Below are 5483 nucleotides of genomic sequence, written 5' to 3'. Positions count from 1 at the left end.
TTGACTATTAATACTTTTGCCCCTTTTTCAGTTGGAGTGTCTTTCTGTTCCTGATTTTTAAGTGCTCCTTATATATTACACATTAAGTTAGTAATTCTGTTATCTATGTTGCACAGTCTTTACCAATTTACTTAATGTTTTTGTCAGTTTTTCATCTTTGGCCGTTCAGCTCTATTCTTCTTTTTTCTTTATGGTTTCTGCTAGAGTATTTTGCTGAGAAAGGCCTTTACTAACCCAAGTTTGTATAAATATTCTCCAGTATTTTCTTCACGTACTTTTAAGCTTTGGTTTAAAAATTTTAATGTGTAATTTATTCTAGTTTAAGTTGTAAATTGGAGAGCTAATTACTTTTCCTAAATGGTTAGCCAGTTGCTACAAAGCTATTAAGTTCATTTTTTACACCTGATTTAGACTGCTACAATTATGGTATATTAAATTATTATATATTTATATCTGTTTGTAGATTTTTGCATGTGTCTATCAGTATATTTTGGTGCCAGTGCCATGTTATTTTAATTACTGAAGTTTTATAACAAGTTAAATATCATATTACCCAGTATCACCTTCCTGGCTTTTCAAAAAATCAGTTTTATTAAGGTATAGTTTCCATGCAGTAAAATGCACCATTTAAATGTATATTTTGATGAATTTTGTCAAATATAATGACCATCACAATAAAAAATTATGGAGCACTACATAAACTTGATGTCATCCTTACACAGGGGCCATGCTAATCTTCAATATATCATTCCAGTTTTAGTATATGTCCCAGCAAAGCGAGCATTTCCTAGCAGTTTTTATTAGTACTAATTCCAGGTTATCTTTAGAATACTTTGGTCAAATTAACCAGCCTCCTCCTGTTCCACCAAAAGAAACAAATCATGTTTGGATTTCTATAGGATTTTTGATAATTAAGGTCCTGAGAGTAGGACCCCTGTGTGTCACGTTCACTATTCCAGTGCCTGGTACAAGACTCAGTATTTGTTGAATTAAACTTTTAACAATGATCATAAAAGTAATATATGCTCTTTGAGAAGTGTAGAGGGTAAAACAGGAAACCTCCATCCTGCATACCTTCATCTCTCCTTCACTAAATTATACTCCACGTTAAAAATAAAACGATCATACTATGTACACTTTTCTACAATTTGCGTTGACATAGTTTGCATTTTTCCCTTAGAGACTTTTTCAAACTGCCTGGTTCGATATAACGAATTACCATAAACTGGGTGCCTTAATCAGCAGAAACATTTATTTCTCACAGTTCTGGAGTCTGGAAGGCTGCGATCAGGGTACCAGCACAGTTGGATTCTGATAAGGAACCCTCTTCCTGGTTTATGGATGGCCACCTTCTTGATATGTTCTCACTGGCAGAGGAGAGAGAGGAAGCAAGCTCTCTTCTGTCCCTTATAGGGGCACTAATCCCAGCAAAAGAGTTCCACAAACGTGACCTAAAATACCCCATCTCCAAATATCATCACATTGGGGATTTGGCTTTTGATATATGAATTTGGGGGGAACACAAACATTCAGTCCACAGCAGAGGTTTAGCTAAGACTTTTTAAATGTCAGTATATTTAAACCTTTCATTTTCCTTTTAATGTCTCCATATCATCCCCATGTGTAATTATCTAAACATCTGTTCCCTATTGCTGGCCATTTCCTCTCCCTGTAGTTTGTCTATCCTTCTCCCTGCCCTGTCCTCTATTCCTCTCCGCCTCTTTCTGCCTCTCTTTCTTACTTACAAACAAAATTGCTGTGAACATTCCTTGTCTATGTTTGGTAGCATGTGTTGGCACTTCTGCAGGGTAGATTCCTAGAAGTAGAATTTCTGTGTCAAAGGAGATGCACATATAAAATTTTTGTAGATACCATCCCAACTTTCCCTCCAGAGGTTCCACCAATTTATATGAAAGCGCCCATTTACTGTACTGGCCCACTCCCTCTTGAAGTAAATTGGATTGACATTATGTTAAATATAGAGATTAATTTTGGAGAAAGAGACCTCCATCTCTTCTTTCATTAGTGACACTTCTCAGCTGGGAAAATGTTATTTTTATCCATTTATTACACTTTAGAATGTCCTTCAGTAGAATTTTATAGGTGTGTATATTCTGCATATTTTTAAAATTTATTGTAGATATTTTTGGTTTCTTTTTTTTTCATTTTGACTGAGATATTTTATCCCATTGATTAATTTAGTAATTGTCTGAGTAGCTGAAAGCAATCAGTGTATATATGTAGTGTGTGTATAATATTATATATTATTTTTGCATATTAATTCCGTTACTGAACACATTCTGAAAGTCTGTTACCATTTCTAATGGTTTTTCAGCTGATTTTCTTGGGTTCCCAATCCATGCAGAGACAATATTGCGTATTGGTTGAGAGCATGAGTTCTGGAAACAGTATGCCTGGATTTCAAGTTTTGCTACCCATTTAAAGCTTTGTTAACCTAGGGTACAAGTTAATTGTGCCTTAATTTTTTTCAGGTATAAAATGGACTTAATAATAGTACTTCTCATAGGCTTCTTATGAAGATGAATGAGATGCTTAGAACAGTGCCCAGCACATAATAAGTGCTCAGCAAGCACTTCCAAGTAAGTTGATCTCTGCACATTAAATTGGGAGTCTTTGATACTCCCAATTTTATAGCTGAGGAATTGAGATCCATAGAGATCATTTATTTGCTTAACAAATATGAAACCTTTTCTATGCATAGAATACTGTGCTGGGTCTGTGAGGGGTATCAAAGATAAATTAGACTGAATCCACTAATGAGGGATTTATAAGGCCAATTGGGTTGTAAATCAAGGGCCATGAAAAAAGCCATGTAAGGCAGCAGGTATCATGAAAATAGCATAGGCTTTGAAATTTTTCCTGTGTTTGAATTTCCTGCTTCCAACATGGTAGCTTTTTTTTTTTTTTTCATTTAAATGAGATTAGTTCCATTACTATTTGAGAGTTGCTCTTTTGGTCAGAAGAAATATACCTAAGAGTCCAGTACAGAACTTGGTTATGTAGTAGGAGCTTAATAAGTGGTAACTATAAATAGATACAGTCTAAAGTAGAAAGTGACAAATGAATGTCCTTAGATGAAAGTTCATGTAAAGGGCCTTAGCACTTGAGGAAAAAGAGACGTTATTTCTGGTTGGGAGTGTTTACCTAAAACAAATAGACTGGTAATTATTTCTCCAGCAAAGATGGGTTTATTTGGGATAGTAGAGAAGTGCAATTCAGGGTCTGCACCCGTGGTGAGTCATGTGCAAGTCCCTGCACAGCAAGGGAAGGCGAGTGCTTTTATGGAGGGGAAAAGAAAGTTGGAGGGCAATAGTAAATAAACAGCCATGGCTTTTTGTTGCCTGAGTCCTTGCCAGGAAAGAAGAATCTTTTTCTTCCTCTTGGGCTCTGCTGTCATCACAGGACAAGAGAGCTTCCCTCTCTGGTCTCCACACTCTATTTAACTGAATTTTCTGTTTAATAATTTTTTACATTTCCTCCTTTTGATGAAGATCTTTCTCTGAAAGCATTGCTGATCGAGTGTCAGGTTTTCTACTTTCAGAGGCTTTTTGTCCCTCAATGTCAGGAAATACCTTTCCTGGGTACAGTGTCTCATATTGGAGGGAATAGATTAGGAACCTATTAAGGTCACATGTAAGTAACAAGGAGGGGTAGGCGGGAGAACTCTCAGGCACTTTTCATAAAAAGTCTGTATGTTATCAAGATCATAGACATTAGAGATTACTTGAAGTGTTGTCATTTTTCAGTGATTTGGTAACAAACTTCCAACAGGCCTGGTCTGGATATCTTGAGAAAGCTGTCTCATCAGATGCTTCAATTCTGGGAAATCTTTACTTTCAGGTCACCAGATGATGTGCAGGTCCATTCAGGGTTTTATGCTCTCTTTAGGTGTGTCACATGTATCCAAGAGTCTATTCCTTGGAGTTTGGCAGCACAAGGGTTGGTTTACCTGATAGGGACATTTCCAGTGAGGTTGAAGAGAGAGTCTTTCTAGAGGTGACTTTTTCAATAGACAAAATCTCCAGGTTGCAAGACATGATGCTTAAGGTTTTCATCTCCCTAGAGTGCACTGTGAAAAGATTGCTTTACCACACATGGATATTTTTAATAGGAGCAATAGGCCTCTACACTATTGCAGTATCTCTCCTTTAATCAGTTGTGAGTCAAAAGAAGCAGGAGCCAAGTTCATTGGGTGTCCTGGGACTATCTCAAAGTGTAAGAGTTTTTGAGTTATAAAAGAAGTGGCTCTTACCCACTGGACCACCAGGGAAGTCCCTCCAATTGAATCTTAATGACATTAGTGTATCTGAATAAACCAGAGGATTGAGGGTGGTAAGCACAGTGAAAGTGTAAAACTGGCCAAACAGTGCAGAATTGTCAAAGTACCTGACCAGTAAAATAGATTCCTCAATCATGAAGTTCAAGAGGAGTTCCCTAAGTAGGGATAATCTTTTCCCCAAGGAGGTGAGCCAGAGAAGAGGCAGCAGCCCATCTGCAAGGGAAGGCTTCAGTTCAGTATGAAAATATGTCTCAAACATATTTATATCCACAAAATAGAGGAAGTTATATGAAATCCATTTGCCAGACATCTAATCATCTGTTAGACAGTTTAAACTGTCCGGGAGCATTACGAACAGACTTCCTAGTACTTCCCACTTGTACTTCAACAAGTGGTACAGTGAGGTGTAGGCACTTTTTGTAGCCTTGTTAATGTTTCTCCACCAATACTGATTCATGAATGTTATCATTTTGTCAGTAGACCTATGGCTTAATGCATGTACAGTAGTGAGGAGTGGGATTTTCAGTGTCTCTGGTAGGATTGGGTTATGCTTTGGTCCTAACCAGAGATTTCTCTTTTTATCAAATCAACAGTTGTTGAATTTCTAAACTTGTTTTTCCTTTTCAGAAGCCAGTTGTTGGGCTTCTCTAGCCAGTTTTTCTAAGTTACCATTTGGGGAGCCTTTGGACCATGATAGAGGTTTGGCTGCTGAAGGTTTCTTTAAGGGCAGCCTTTTTTAGCAGAAATGTCAGCAAGGTGATTTCCCTTAGCTTCCAGAGAGTCAAGTTTAGAACACCTCAGAATCTTAATAGCTAACGTGCCAGGTAAACGTATTGCACCCAATAATTTCTTAACATAGGAGCCATTTTAAATTTTCTTTCTGCTTGAAGTAAGGAAGCCACTTTTCTTCCACAACATTGCAAAATCATGAACTACTCTGAAAGTATATCTGCCATCAGTATAAATCATTGGCAGCTTTGTTCTTGGCTAGAAGTACAAGCCATTGTAAGAGTATATAATTCAGTTTGTTGGACTGAAGTAGCCATAGGTAAAGATGCTGCCTCAACAACATCAAAAGGAGTTGCAATAGCATACACAGCACAATATTTGCCATTGTCACTATTTAAATAAGAACCATCAGTGAACCACGAGACGTCAGTGTTACAAAAAGGATTTTCCTGCA

At 37.2% G+C, this 5483-nt stretch overlaps 1 non-coding gene across 1 annotated transcript; it reads right to left on the bottom strand.

Annotated features, from left to right (window-relative positions):
* Positions 1-678: 678 nt before the first annotated feature.
* Positions 679-782, bottom strand: LOC136125276 (U6 spliceosomal RNA). Its single transcript, XR_010656038.1, has one exon. It is a non-coding gene; the product is annotated as a U6 spliceosomal RNA (small nuclear RNA).
* Between the last annotated feature and the right edge of the window lie 4701 nt (positions 783-5483).

Source organism: Phocoena phocoena, chromosome 6 (genome assembly GCF_963924675.1).
Source record: "Phocoena phocoena chromosome 6, mPhoPho1.1, whole genome shotgun sequence".
Taxonomy (NCBI): domain Eukaryota; kingdom Metazoa; phylum Chordata; class Mammalia; order Artiodactyla; family Phocoenidae; genus Phocoena; species Phocoena phocoena.
This window is presented reverse-complemented; position numbering and strand designations above follow the sequence as displayed.